At 38.9% G+C, this 15077-nt stretch overlaps 1 long non-coding RNA gene across 2 annotated transcripts in view; it reads right to left on the bottom strand.

Annotated features, from left to right (window-relative positions):
* The window catches only part of LOC103883358, a 41371-nt gene extending 33349 nt beyond the window's left edge, over window positions 1-8022 (bottom strand). The window contains exons 1-3 of one of the 2 annotated variants that reach the window (XR_004183077.1): window positions 7043-8022; window positions 4700-4761; window positions 866-956 (exon numbers count right to left, since the gene is read on the bottom strand). This is a non-coding gene — a long non-coding RNA (uncharacterized LOC103883358). The remainder of the gene's footprint in view (window positions 1-865; window positions 957-4699; window positions 4762-7042) is intronic. The other variant, XR_004183078.1, reaches the window with a different exon arrangement.
* Between the last annotated feature and the right edge of the window lie 7055 nt (window positions 8023-15077).

The following is a 15077-nucleotide window of genomic DNA, read 5'->3' as shown; positions in this document are numbered from 1 at the left end:
GCTGCATTACATTGTGTAAATCCTAAGTCATATTCAACTTGTTCTATATACTGATTTCCTTATTCCTGTTAGGAAAGGAAGTTGGAAATATAGACTTGTCCAGATTTCGGCTTTGAGGATTCCTCTATCAGATGAGGCTTGGGGTGGTCTGCGTTTGTTTCAGCTTAAGAGCCACAGCAAAGATGCTTGGGGATGTTGAAAGCAACAGCTACATTGCGGAGAAGCATGGACAGAACTCACAGGTGTCCAGAAGGAGAGCAAGATGTGGGAGAGAGTCTGGGAATATGCAGCAATGGAGGAAAGAAGAAACGTTGAGGACCCCTCACCTCCCTTGTACTTTGTTTATTCAAGCCTAATGCTGTGTCATCTATTCTATGGCCTTGCTTATCCAGGACCAAAAACGGATCCTAATGAATACAATCATATCTGTAAGCTACAGATTTTACTGTCAAAAATATGATTTATTAGTAAAGCTGGCCACAAGACGCTGAATTTTCTGGCCTTCGTATTAATCATGTGAAATCGTGATGAGAGTTATAGTAGGCTGCTTCTGAGATAGCTCCCCGTGATCTCATCGGAAGAGAGATGTCTATTATGATATGGCAAAAGCCTAGTGATAATGTGGTCTGCAGTTATGCTGAAGACAGAAGATATACCTAATAGACTTGGCTACGTGGCTAAGGAGATTTCCAGGCAGTGAGGAAGACACTGTTTTTCTCTTGCTGTTTATAGTGTGATAGAAGAGCCATAAAGTGAGGGAAGAATAAAACAGGAGAGCTTAAGGTCAAAAAAAAAATACATTAAGAGACATCTGGCTTTAATTCCAATGTGTAAAGAACTTAAAAGTCATTGCTTCTACTCTTACCACAAGAAGAACCTGAGTGAACTGAAAATCAGTGACAATTCGTGTATCCAAACGAGAATGAAATTCTTACAGCAAACAGCCACTCAGAAATCTGCAAAGATAGATGAATTAGGGGAGTCACAGCTGAGATTTGTTTACCTGACACAGAAACTACTAGAAACAAACTCTTGGTAACACTTCAGTGGTAATGCTGATGATTTTCCAGAGCCCGAGTGTGGAGTCGTGTGACAGTGATAAACTCCTGGGGTCACATTCTTAGCATCCCACACACTTGTGGATTTTACCTCCAGAAGCCCCACCAAGCTCTCACAGTAAAGAGCTGAGAAAAATGCCATCATGGTCCTGTAGGGGACATGGAAGAAAAGTTGTTGTGAAATACACCCAGAATTTTCTCCATAACAAAGACCTACCCTCCAGTAAGGGATAAAACCGTTATTAGAGACTTATCCCACTTGAGGGAAAGTCACTTTTCACACTCTGGACACCAATACCATTCCTGTTCCTTGTAAGGGGAGAAGCAAAGCTAAGAAATGCTTGTAAGGGACATAGGCCCCCTAAAAGACTGAGGTGTAATCATAAGATTATAGCATACTTCCCCTATGCCAACCTTCTCACCACACTAACAGAGCTGCAATATAACAACTGTGGATTACACCTAAAAGAACCAGAAAACACAGACTCTCTTTGGAGGAGTATATAAGGATGCTGAAAGTCAAGAGTGGAGACAAAGTAAGGATAGTAGAGGAATTTGAAGCCACCGTTACCTACATCTACAGCAAACATTAAATATAGCTTGATTCTCAGCCAGATTAATAATAACAACAAAAAATACACACTAAAGGCCTGTTTGCCTCACTAATTACTATTCAATACATTTTGTATGAGTTTTAATGGAGATTTTTAACATATGAAAAAGGTAAGAAAAAATAAGTCAGAAAGACAAAGCAAGCATCAGAACCAGACTCAGATTTGACACAAATTTGGAAATTATCAGATAGAGAATTTAAAATAACTATGTTTTAGATTTTAAAGACTCTAATGGAGAAAATAGTCAATATGCAAAAATAGATGGGTAATGTAAGAAAGAGATGGCAACTCTAGGAAAAAATCAAACGGAAATGCTAGAAATAATAAAAATCACTGACACAAAGAATGACTTCAATAGGTTCATCAACAGAACAAGTTTGAGGAAAGAATGAGTAAGCTTGAAGATAGGTCAACAGAAATAATTTCAAAAGTATAATATACATCCATTTGGAATACCAGAAGGAGAAGAACAAGAACAAGAAACTAAAGAAATATTTGAAGTAACACTGTCAGAGGATTTTCCCAAATTAACTGCAGCAAATCACAAGTCAAGAAGTACAGAGAACAGTAAACAGGAGAAATACCAAAATAATCATATACAAACTTCAGAAAACCAAAGACAAAAAGAAAATCTTCAAAGGAGTCAGAGAAAAAGTAACCTGACTTACAGCAAAACAGGACAAGAATTAAATTAGACTTCCCATCGGAAATATGGAAGCGAGAAGACTGGAGTGAAATATTTAAGTGCTAAAATAAAGAAAAAAAAATACGAACTTGAGAAATAAAGACTTCCTCAGACAAATGCTGAGGGAAATAATTACCATCAGACCTTTCCTGTAAAAAATAATTAAAAGAAGTTCCTCAGGGAAAAAGAAGTTGATAAAGGTCAGAAACTCAGATCTGTGTAACAAAGGAAGAGTGTCAAAGACGGAATAGATAAAAGTAAAAGAAAATCTTTTTTTCTTTTCTTATTCTTAATTGATCTGAAAATAACTATTTAAAGTAATAATAGGATGATGGTATCATATGATTAGTGAAGTGAATGACAGCAATCACGGTGGCATAGTGCCATTTAAAGGTGGAGTTAGATTACTTAAAATGTATGTTGGAAACTAGGGCTACCATTAAAATATTTTTATTCTTTTTTTGTTGTTGTTATACTTTAAGTTCGAGGGTACATGTGCACAATGTGCAGGTTTGTTACATATGTATACATGTGCCATGTTGGTGTGCTGCACCCATTAACTTGTCATTTACATTAGGTATATCTCCTAATGCTATCCCTCCCCCCTATCCCCTCCCCACAATAGGACTCGGTGTGTGATGCTTCCCTTCCTGTGTCCAAGTGATCTCATTGTTCAATTCCCACCTATGAGTGAGAACATGCGGTATTTGGTTTTCTGTTCTTGTGATAGTTTGCTGAGAATGATGGTTTCCAGCTGCATCCATGTCCCTACAAAGGACACGAACGAACTCATCTTTTTTATGGCTGCATAGTATTCCATGGTGTATATGTGCCACATTTTCTTAATCCAGTCTATCACTGATGGACATTTGGGTTGATTCCATGTCTTTGCTATTGTGAATAGTGCCACAATAAACATACGTGTGCATGTGTCTTTATAGCAGCATGACTTATAATCCTTTGGGTATATCCCCAGTAATGGCATGGCTGGGTCAAATGGTATTTCTAGTTCTAGATCCTTGAGGAATCGCCACACTGTTTTCCACAATAAAATATTTTTATTGTTAATTATTTTTTATTTTTTGAGATGGACTCTCGCTTTGTCACCCAGGCTGGAGTGCAGTGATGCAATCGTGGCTCACTGCAAGCTCCTCCTCCTGGGTTCAAGTGATTCTCCTGCCTCAGCCTCCCATGTAGCTGGGATTACAGGCACCTGCCATCATGCCTGGCTAACTTTTGTGTTTTTATAGAGACAGGGTTTCACCATGTTGGCCAGGCTGGCCTTGACTCCTGACCTCAGGTGATCCACCTGCCTTGGCCTCCCAAAGTGCTGGGATTACAGGCATGAGCCACTGTGCCCAGTCTTAAAATATTTTTAAAATATGTATAATTAATATGCTAAAAATGAAGATAAAATTGTGCAAAATGTCCTATTAAAATCAGAAAAAGCAGAAAAGTAGGAAAAGTAAAAAACAAAGAACAAATATAGCAAATAGAAAACAGTTTAAATATGGTGGATATTAACCTAACAATATCAATAATCATTTTAAATCTAAATGATATAAAGAAGCCAATTTATAGACAAAGGTGTTCATAGCGGTAAAAAAAAAAAAAATCCAACTACATTTAATCTACAAGAAACTCATTATAAATATAAAGACATAGGTCAAAAGTAAAGGTTTTAAGAAATATAAATCTTGTTAACACTAATTTTTAAAAATGAGTAGAACTTTCTTAGTTGTGAACAAAGAAGATAGCAGAACAAGAAAAATTATAAGAGAAAAAGGAGTGCATTACATAATGATAAAGGGGTCAATTCTCAAAAAAGACAACAATCTTAAACATTTATTCACCTAACAACAGAGCAAAAACACCTAAAAATCATGCAAAAGCTGAAGGAACTGAAGGGAGAAATATACAAATTGACCATTACAGTTGGAGACTTCAAATTTCTTTTTCAGTAATTCATAGCTCAAGCAGGGAGAAAATCAGTGAATACAGTTGACTTGAGGAACACCAGCAATCAATATGATGTAATTGACATTTACATAATAGAATACTACGTACAAACAGCATAACATATGTTCTTCCCAAGCTTCTGTAGAACATAAAGCAAGATAGCTCACATTCTGGGCCATAAAACACAGAGGAACAAATGTAGAACAATAAAAATTATAGGAAATATGTTCTCTGGTCACAGTGGAATTAAACTAGAAATCAGGAACAGAAAAGTAGCTAGACAATCCCAAATATCTGGAGATTGTCTCAATTGGTTTAGTGTAGCTATAAAGGAATACATGGGTCTGGATAATTTATAAAGAAAAGAGGTTTATTTGGCTCACGGTTCTGCAGGCTATACGAGACACGTGGCACCACCATCTTCCTGGAGTCCTTCAGGAAGCTTCTACTCACGGCGGAAGGTGAAGTGCAGCCAGAATGTTCAGAGATCACATGGTGAGAGAGGAGGCAAGAGAGAGAAGAGGGAGGGGTCAGGCTCTGTTTAACAACAAGCTTTCGTGGGAACCAATGGAGTGAGAATGTACTCATCCCCCCACCAAGGGAAGGCATTACTCTGTTCATGAGAGATCCACCTTCAAGACCCAAACACCTCCCATGAAGCCCCATCTCCAACACTGGGATCAAATTTAAACATGAGATTTCAAGGGGACAATCATTTAACCTACAGAAGAGATTAAATAACACAATTCTAAGTATCACATGATCTAAATAAATAGGCTCAAGAGAAATATAAAATATTTTGAAATAAAGAAAAATGAAAATGAAATTTATCAAAATTTGTAGGATGCAATGAAAGCAGTGCTTAGACAAATTAATAGTGTTACTGAATGTATAAGAAGAAAGATCCAAAGTCAATAGTCTGAAGTTATGGAAGAAAAAAATTTTAAAAAAAGAGCAGAAATGGATAATATTTAAAACAGGAAAAAAGGAGAAAATCAAACAAATTAAATGCTGTTTTTTAAAAAATTAATAAAATTGATTGATAAATCTTTAGTTAAGCTAGCCAAGAAAAAAACGAAAGTACTGCAAATTGACAATATCAGAAATGAAAACAGGGTCATAACTACTGATCCTATGGACATAAAAAGAAATACACAAGAATACCAGGAACAACTCTGCCTGCCCATAAATTTGATGGCTTAGATCAGTACTTCCCAACATTTTTGTCACTAGGGACTGGTTTTGTGGAAGATAATTTTCCCTGCATGGGAGAGTGCCATGGCAGGAAGGTTTCAGGATGAAACTCTTCCACCTCAGATCATCAGGCATTGGTTAGGCTCTCATCAGGAGCGTGCAACCTAGATCCCTTGCATGCAGGCAGTTCACAGTAGGGTTTGCGCTTCTATGAGAATTTAACAGGAGGAGGTGCTCAGGTGGTAATGTTCACGCACACACTGCTCTGTGGTCTGGTTCCTAAAAGGCCATGGATTGGTACCTGTCCACGGCCTGTGGGTTGAGGACCCCGGCTTAGATGAAATGTAACAATTCCTTGAAACAGACAAACTCATACAAGAAGAAATAGATTATCTTGAGAAGTGTATTTGTATTAAAGACATTGAACAGTAACTAATAAACTTCCAAAAAGAAAACAGTGGCCGGGCATGGTGGCTCATGCCTGTAATCCTAGCACTTTGGGAGGCTGAGGCAGGCAGATCACAAGGTCAGGAGTTGGATACCAGCCTGCCCAACACGGTGAAACCCTGTCTCTACTTAAAAGATACAAAAATTATCGGGGCATGGTGGCATGTGCCTGTAGTCCCAGCTACTTGGGAGGCTGAGGCAGGAGAATCGCTTGAGCTTGGGAGGTGGAGGTTGCAGTGAACTGAGATCCTGCTACTGCACTCCAGCCTGGGCGACACAGCGAAACTCAGCCTCAAAAAAAGAGAATCAATAATACACTATATCACCAAATTAGAGGAGACAAAATGTATCATCATACTAATTGATGTGGAGAAAGCATTTGATAAAAACCAGCACCCTTTAATGATAAAAACTTTCAGAAAATTAGGAACAGAGGGGGACTTCCGTAACTTGGTAAAGAACATCTACAAAAACCTACAGCTAACATCACAGCTAATGGTGAAACACTGGATGCTTTCTCTTTAAGACAGAGAGCAAGACAAGGTGCTTCTTCTCACCACTCCTATTCAAGATCATACAGGAATTTCTAGCTTGTGCAATAAAACAAGAAAAAGAAGAAATATATAACAGATTGGAAGGAAGAATAAAAACTCTCTTTTTTTGGGAAGATGACATGATTGTTTATCAAGAAAATTGCAAAGATTCTACTTTGAGAAAGTCAACGAAATGGGCGTTCTGAAAATAATTTGTAGTGTAGCAAAGTTAAAGGATACACAATCGTGTGTATATATAGGCTTATATAAATACATAATTTATATTGTTACTATATGTATAATTTGTACCAGTACTATATATATATAGAAGTAGCATAACAAAGTTATAGGATACACACACTCTCTCTGTCTATATATATAAATATATATATTTGTATTGTTATGTATAGTATCATATATACATTTTGTATTATTATATGTTTGCATAATTTGTATGTTACTATGTACTTTCTAAAATTCTTGAATTGTTGCTATAGTAAACTACCATAGGATTAGTGTTTTAAAACAGAATAAATTCATTGTTATACTTACAGAAGTCAGAAGCCCAAATACAGTCTACCTGAACCAAAGCCAGGGTCAGCAAGGTCCCTTCCCACTGCTTTTGCCAACGTCTAGAGGCCATCTGTTTTCCTTGGCTCATGGCCCCTCTCTTCATCATAAATGATCAGCATAGCTTTATGACATCAGCAGCTCTGATTTTGCTCTCTTGTCTTCCTTTTATGTAGACCCTTGTAATTACATTGGGTACACCCAGATACCCCCAAATAATCTCGCTATCTCAAGATTCTTAATGTAATTATATCGGGAAAGTCCCTTTTGTCATAGAAGATAACATAGCAACAGATTCCAAGGATTAGTGAGTTTCTTTTGAGGGGCTGTAATTAACCCTACCACAATATGGAAATGTCTATTATTTTTCTGTACACCAGAAATAAGCTTTAGGATGTGAAATTAATAACATAATACCACTTACGGTATTACCAAAAATAAAATAATTAGGCGTACATATGGAAACATGTGAACAGGAGCTATGTGCCAAAAACTACAAAACTCAGATGAAAGAAATCAAAGTAAAGCTAAATAACGAGAATCATCGTCCATGTTCATGGATTGGGACACTTGATAACACATAGATGTCAATTATCCCAGACTTTGTCTACAGATTTACTGGAATCCCAATCAAAATCCCTGCAACCCCTTTTGTAGATATCAACAAACAGAAGCTAAAATATAAGGGAAGGCCAAAGACCTTCCTACAATTGGCCTAGAATAACCAATACACTACTGAAGAAGAGCAAAGTTGAGGACTTTTATTACCTAATTTCAAGACTCACTATAAAGCTACAATAATCAAGACAGATATATTTAAAAGAATAGGTAGATAGGTCAATGAAACATAAAACATAGAAATAAATCTATGCAGAGTCTGCTGGTCTTTAACAAAGGAACAAAGGCAAGTCAATGAAAAAAAAGAGTCTTTTCAAAAATGGGGCTGGAACAATTGGACATACATGTAGCAAAAAAAAAAACAAAAACAAAAAAACAAAACCAGATGCAAACCTTACACCTTTCATAAAAATTAACTGAAAATGTATCAGGGCCCTAATCATAAAATACAAAATGATAAAACTTCTAGATGTAAACATAAGAGACAAACCAGGGTTTTGCGATAAAGTTTTTGCTAGAACAGCAAAATCATGATCCATGAAAGAAAAAATGCATACGTTGTACAATATTTTAAAATTAAAAACATCTACTCTGTGAAAGATACTTTTAAAAGAATCATGGATGGAGCTTGAGAACATTATGCTAAGTGAAATAAGCCAGGCACCAAAAGACAAATATGATATAATCTCATTTACATGTGGAATCTAAAAGACATTGATCTCTTGGAAACAGAGAAGAAAGTAGTTACTGGGGCTGAAAATGAAGGAGGGAAATGGGAAAGGAGAAGATATGGATCAAAGGGTACCAAGTCTCCCTTAGACTGGAGAAATAAATTTTAGTGATCCATTGCACTGCATGGTGACCACACCTGAGAGTAACACGTTGCATATTTCAAAATCACTAAAAGAATAAATTTTTGACATTCTCAACACACACACAAAATGTTAATGTGATGATGAATGTGTTAATTAGCTTGATTAAATCTTTCTACTACATATATATATGTCAAAACATCACATTTTAACCCATAAATATACACAATTTGCTAATTTTTTAAAAAAAGCAAGGGGAAGAATTGAAAGACAAGCAACAGACCAGAAAATATTTGCAAAATACAAATTTGCTTAATTACTTGTACCCAAAATATATATTTAATAAACAACTCTTAAAACTCAACAATAAGAAAACAACCCAAATATAAAATTGACAAAATATCTGCACAGACACCTCTGCAAAGCAGATATACACATGGTAAATAAACATAAGAAGAGTTGCTGAACATCATTGGTGACTGGGGATTTTCAAATCAAAACGGTAATGAGGCGGGGCCCGGTGGTTCACGCCTGTAATTCCAGCACTTTGGGAGGCCAAGGCAGATGGATCACATGAGTTCAGGAATTTGAGACCAGTCTGGCTAACACGGTGAAATCCTGTCTCTATTAAAAATACAAAAAATTAGCAAGGCGTGGTGGTGCATGCCTGTAGTCCCAGCTACTCAGGAGGCTGAGGCAGGAGAATCTCTTGAACCCAGGAGGCAGAGGTTGCAGTGAGCTGAGATTACACCACTGTACTCCAGTCTAAGCGAAAAGAGCAAAACTCCATCTCAAAACAAACTAACAAATAAACAAAAAACAGCAATGAGGTACTATTATACACTAATTAGAAAGGTGAAAATACAAAAACAAACTGGAGATACCAACAACTGGCGAGGAGGCGGAGCAATAGGAACTCCCACTGATTGCTTATGGGAATGCGAAATGGCACGGTCAACTTTGGAAGGCAGTTTAGTGGTTCCTTAAAAAGCTAAACATACTCTCACCGTATGATCCAGCAATCACTTTCCTAGGTATCTACCCAAAGGAGTTGAAACTTCACATCCACACAAAAAAAATCTACATTGAAAAGTTTACAGAAGACTGATTCATAATCACTAAAAACTGGAAGTAACCAAGATGTTCTACAATATGTGAATGGATAAGGAAACTGTGGTATAGCCATAGAATGAAATATTGTTTAGTAATAAAAGGAAATAAGCTATTAAGCAAAAAAGAGATGGATGAATCTTAAATGCATGTTGTTAATTGATGGAAGTCCATCCAAAAAGACTGCATACTGTATGATTTCCATTATATGACAATCTGAAAGTGACAAAAACAGAGATAATAAAAATCACCATTTTCAGGGGTTGGGGAGTGAACAGGTGAAGCTCAGAACTTTTAGGGTGGTGAAACTGTTTTGTATGACACAATGTGGATACATTACACTGAGAACAAAAAGTAAATATTAATGTATGTACATTTAAAATAGTATTTAGGAGGTCAGTGAATCCTAGAATGGCATGCAGAATATGACAAAACCAACTTTATTAAAAATGCGTGACACAATCTCACTGAAGAGGGAGGGGAAAAGGTGCTGACATAAGCAACTTTGGAAATGAGTCTGTAAGACAGAGTCAAAAGAAACTTTACCCAGCAACTGCCACTGCATTCTAGTTAATAACACTGTTTGTCACTGGCTACAAGTTAAACATTCTGATACCACTGTACATATAGAGTAGAACTGAACAACGAATTGAACCGTTGGTGGAAGGTAGGAGCCAGATTTACCACTATTGGAGTGGGAATTTACAGACAAGTAAGAGAAGAAGGCTGGAATGATTCGTGTGGTAATGTATTCGAGTTGGAGACATTAGTATGAATTAATATTTGGCCTAATATAGACATACACAGTTAAATATAGAAATATTTATAGATACTTGTGTATGACCTGTGTTAGTATATACAAACATGTTACCATTCTCTGTTAGCTAGAGGACTCTGAAACAGTAGCACAGAAGCCATGAGCACAAGTCATGCCCAGACATTCGTTTCTAATACTATTGTCTAATAAAAATAACCAGGGCTCCTTGGAGAAGTGGCTGATTCTAGTGGCAGGAAATATACAAGATGGGTCTGAAGCACCTTGTAGTGCCGTAAAGGAAATATTCCAAGCACATGCGCATGCACGCACGCACACACACACACACACTAATGGGGGTGTGACCAAAGGTGCACAGAGCCACTGAAGATCATCCAATCACCAAAGATGGCATAATGTGAGCAAAAATAAATAAGACTAGTATTGAATTATAACCCAAAATATCATACAAATATTCATAAACCCATGCTTTATAGTTAAATAATAAATAAATGAATGGGTGAGAAGAGATAGGTCTCCCGTGGGGGAGAATGTTAAAAATGTATACATATGTAACAGACCTGCACATTGTGCACATGTACCCTAGAACTTAAAGTATAATAAAAAAAAAATGTATGCAAATGCTCTGTCGTCAAGGAGGTGGAGCACAACTCCTCACTCCTTCAGTGTAGGCTGCATGTAGATGCCTCCTTACAAAGAGTACAGTATGCAAATGAGAAAGGATAATAGTAATTTTACTGTGGAGAAACTCGACAAATACTCCCTCAGGCCAGGAAATCCCAACCTTTGCCTGGCTGGATTTAAGAATCGCTTTAGAGCAGCAACTCCTTCGTGCCTCCAGTTCTCTCTTTTTGGAACAGGTGTGCCTACACCTGTTATCTAATGGCCATCCCACCATTATATGTTGAATACGTGTGAGAAACTACCTTATCTCTTAACTTTTACATATCTAAACATGGAGGAAAGCTATACACAGGAAGTACCCCTGAGGCGCCTCCTTCACACATGAAACTGGTTTTGATGATTGAATTCTAGACTTTGAACTGATGCTGTAATGAATTGACTTTTGGCAATCTTGAAAGAAAGTGAATGCATTTCACATGGGGAGAAACACAAATCATTGTGGGCCAGAGGGTAGATTGTGGAAGGCTGCTTCTGACAAGGCTTCCAACAATCCCATCCACCTGGCATTCACATTCTTGCAAAATCTCCTCCACTTGAGTGTGGGATGAACCCGGTGACTTGCATCTAATCAATAGAATAAAACACAAGTGGTGAAATGTCACTTCTAAGATCAGATTATACATGATTGTGATTTCCATCTTGCTTGTACTCTCTGGCTCTTCTTGAGTGCTTTTCCTGATGACACTGGCTGGTGACGCTCACATGGCAAGGAAATGAACGTATCCTCTGACCAGTCACCAACAAAGAACTGCAGACCTCACTCTAGAGGTGTTTGAGGAACTGAATTCTGCCAAGAGCCACACGAGTGAACTTAGAAGCAGATCCTTCTCTAATAGAGCCTTCTGATGAGACTGCAGCCCCAGATGAACACTTCATTGCTGTCTAGTGAGATACCCTGATGCAGAGGACAGAGCTAAGCCTTGCCTGAGCTCAAGATCCTCAGAAACTCTGAGACAATAAATATGCTTTGTTTAAAACCTCCCTGTTTTCCAATTAAGGATGGTCCCCAACTTACTGTAGTTTGATTTACAATTTTTTGACTTCATAATGGATTTATCATGCTGTAACTCCATTGTTAGTTCAGGAACATCTGGACTTATGATGGGTTTATCATGTTGTAACTCCATTGTAAGTCAAGGAGCATCTCTATTTGCTATGCAATAATAGATACCTAAGGAGTTTAAAAATGGTACTAACATCTTGGGAAATGATTTGGCAGTTTCTAAAAACAAACAACAAACAACCCTGCATCTACCTTAGGACCTATTAATTCCACTTCTACATATCAATACATGATAAATGAAAGCAAGAGTTCACACACAAAAAAATCCTATACGTAAACATTTAAAGCAGCTTGATCCACAAATAGTCAAAAACTAGAATTAACACATGTAATCATTTGTAAGAGAATGGATATACTAATAATGGTACATCCATACAATAGAATATTATTTAACAATAAAAAATGAACTACTGAGACATGCAAAAGCATGATGGACCCCATAAACATTGCATTCAGTGAAGTTCATAATGAATGACTTCATTTATTTCAAATTCTAGAATAAGCAAAGCTAGTCTATGGTGATAAAATCCAAACAGTTTTTGCTTATGCGGGTAGTTTATCGGGAAGAAGTACCCTTTGGGGGGTGGCGGCAATGTTACCTGTCTTAACAGGGGTATGGATTATACAAATATACGTAACTGCCAAAACTGATCTGTTCATATTACTCTACATTATACCACAATTTTTTAAAAATAAAAGCAGATGGCATTAAAAAAAAAAGAAAGAAAGAAAAGGAAAACATAGTGAAACCCCAAATTCACAATGCAGGAATTTTTAGGAAGAAAACTATTTGTGCCATGGAAGAAAAAATCACTGTTATTTTACTAAATCATTACTGATTACATCAAAGTCAAACATGTTGTCACATAAGTGACATAAAACCAATTAGACATCAATAGCATCTTTCTTATCTTTTTCTGTGCAAAGTTTTCAAGCTTGATTAATGAAATGTCTTTCCTAACATGAGGGTGAGTCATCAAGCTCAAGATCATGATGAGCTCCTCTCAGGGCCACTGCTCACGCTGCTCCCTTCAATCCATCTCAAGGGCCCTCTCTTCCACCATAATGGAGCTGATAGTCAAAGTGGGAGAGGGAAAGTACACAAGTAATCACAGATAAATGCATGAGTAGTTGTTAGCCAGAAAACTGGAATTGAGCAATAGTGTCTGTATATCAATGTGAAGTGCTAGCAATTGTTCCAGGCAGTTAGTAGTAACAGCTGATGAACACCCACTACTGTGCGAAGCACCTTCTACACGTTAGTATTTCTGAGCCTCAGTTTCCTCACGTGGAAAGGTGCAGCTATAACACCGACCTTACAGATGTAAGAATAAAGGAGAGAAATAAATTGCCCAAGGATGTGCACTAGGAGGCGGCAAAGCCAAGATGCCAACCAACATCTGCATGCACAGCCAAGCTCTGCATTACGCTGATCTCCAAGCTGAGCCTCCATATTCATCTCATGAGTTGCTTTTGAATGTCTTCAGCAGCCAAAAGCAACCAAACACAATTTTACAAAATGGGGATTATTCCAACTTGGAATTGGGAACATTAAAGAAATGACCATGAATATCAGCAAATAGCAGAACTAAAATAAATCTCCCTTTTACTTTTAAAGGGACGATGTAAGGGGATGTACTTCTGTTACCAAGCCAGTGCACTGGAGGAAGAAAGTGTAGCTCTGGTCCTCATAAATGAGTCTAACTTCTTCCCTCAATTTATACACGTTCAAACCAAGAATTTGGGATTGTGAAATAGAAGCCAAATTATGTGGCTTGATTCCCATTCAGAATATCCAAACTCAACTATCTCTGCCTGGATAAAACTTAACGTTTTGTCAAATAATATGGCCGTCTCCTAACGTGCCCTTGGTACCCTGTTCAGATCCTAAAATGTTGCAGTGCAGTCTTCATGAAGCAGCTACTCTTTTTTGACTCATTTTTCTTAGTTCCCTGGGGTCAATTTCCTTTCACCTGTGTCTAAACGCTGACTAATTAGATCATGACTTAACAGGTGCCAAAAGAAAAAGGAGGAAACAGAGAAAAAGGAAAAAAAAAAGTGTTGGGAAGCTGCAGAGACTTCTACTGCAGAAAGGAATGGATGTACTCTGTTGCCCTCCCCCAAACACGGCCCTGGTCAGGCCAATTGGGCCGCCCACCAATGACACCGACTGAGCCTCAGCGCGCAGCGCCTGCCCAACTGACAGCGTGCTGGCATCCCTCAGCTGTAGCTTGTGCAGCCTGTGCTAACGAGCCCGGGTACCGTCCCAGCTCCTCCTCCGCCCACTCCACTGTCTCTCTTTCGCCTGTGCAGTGGTTCCTGGCAAAACCTCTTATGCCCCCTCCCGACCATCCCGGGAAGATTTGGCGGCTGGAGCCTTGCGCAGGAGCTGTAGGCAAGAGTGGGCTCCAGTCCCTCCTTAACCCTGCCGGTTGGGTGGGGTGCCCGAGTCCGCACTGATGACCCCTCCAGCCTGAGCTTTTGAGGGTGAGGGGGCTGTGGAAAGATCCGCGCTGGAGCGGAGCGCGCACCCGTGGGCTCCTTGCAGCGGTGGCTCTGCCCTGGTGGCGCGAGGGCGTGAGTGCGCGCGACTCCCCGGCTTTCGCGGGTTTCCCCACCCCTTGCGCAGGGAAGAGCCTAGTCCTACGTCCCCCTGGCTCTCCCCACACACACACCTCCTTGGAGCTCCTTTTGGGTTTGCTCCGGCTTCTGGTCTTGAGCGTCTTGGACTGTTTCCCGTGGAGGCAGCGCTGGGCAGAACGCCCTCGGAGCTGCTGGCGCCGGCCGGGTTCCCTCCGGGGTCCCAGCAGCTGCTTCTCCTTCTCCAGCTCAGGGCTGCGGATTTTACCGCCCCTGCAGAGAAGCCTGCAGCGTGGAGGCTCCCCTCGCACTCGCCCAGACTCGGCTGCAGAAGGAGGACCCACCTCGCGTCTCCTGCAAGGCGCGCACCTCCGC

Source organism: Papio anubis, chromosome 4 (assembly GCF_008728515.1).
Source record: "Papio anubis isolate 15944 chromosome 4, Panubis1.0, whole genome shotgun sequence".
In the NCBI taxonomy this organism is placed as follows: domain Eukaryota; kingdom Metazoa; phylum Chordata; class Mammalia; order Primates; family Cercopithecidae; genus Papio; species Papio anubis.
This window is presented reverse-complemented; position numbering and strand designations above follow the sequence as displayed.